The sequence below is a fragment of the Pteropus alecto genome, unplaced genomic scaffold (genome assembly GCF_000325575.1).
Source record: "Pteropus alecto unplaced genomic scaffold, ASM32557v1 scaffold61, whole genome shotgun sequence".
Lineage (NCBI taxonomy): Eukaryota > Metazoa > Chordata > Mammalia > Chiroptera > Pteropodidae > Pteropus > Pteropus alecto.
Window position 1 is genome coordinate 3,908,140 of NW_006434835.1, and position 800 is coordinate 3,908,939.

The following is an 800-nucleotide window of genomic DNA, read 5'->3' on the forward strand; positions in this document are numbered from 1 at the left end:
CAGACGCTTTCTTCACGTCAAAGGAACGGAGCAGGAGAGCAGGTCGACAAATGCCCCAACTCAACGTTCGGGCCAGACGCTTTCTTCCAAATCGGCCTGAGAACCAGGCTTCTGGAGGGACGAAGGACGGAGCTGACTTGCATGGCGGTTTGTTCTTTCTCCTTAGAGGGACATGACGGTAACAATGTGAAAATGAGCAGAAAGGACAGAGGACGTGAGTCACGGAGTCATCGGCTGTCGTCAGGCAGTCAGTGCCCGAGGTCAGGGCCTCTGTCCAGGGCCCGAGAACCAGAGTCCTTGCTATGCCCGCTTGTCACAGGGGAGGAAACGCGACCGCCAGAGCCAGAAACGGGTCCCCAAGGCCCCTCGCCACTCGGTCAGCACTTCGCCTCCCAAAGCGTGTGTTGACAGGCATCCTCCCAACTCAGTGGCAAACGGGGGGCTGCAAACATGGAGCCCACGTGAGAAAAAACCGCCTGCGCCTCAGAACCCTCCCCTCGCACACGCCCCTTCTCTCCTCGGCGGTCCACTTCGGCAAACGACCCGATTCAGGAGAACGGCTTGTCCCAGAAAAGCTGTTTCCAGATTTCCCGTCCTCCAGCACCGTAATGAGCAGCGGGGGAGCACTCCAGGGTCCGCGGCTTCCCTGGGCACCTGCTTCTGGAGGCCGGAATTTAGCCGAGCAGCTCCCCCGGGCCCTCTGCTGTGGAGGGCACCACAGGACACCCGCTGGCTGCTCCTCCCTGCGGGTCCTCAGGCTGGCGGGGGCCCCACCGTGCGCTCCTAGCTCCTTGCAAAGT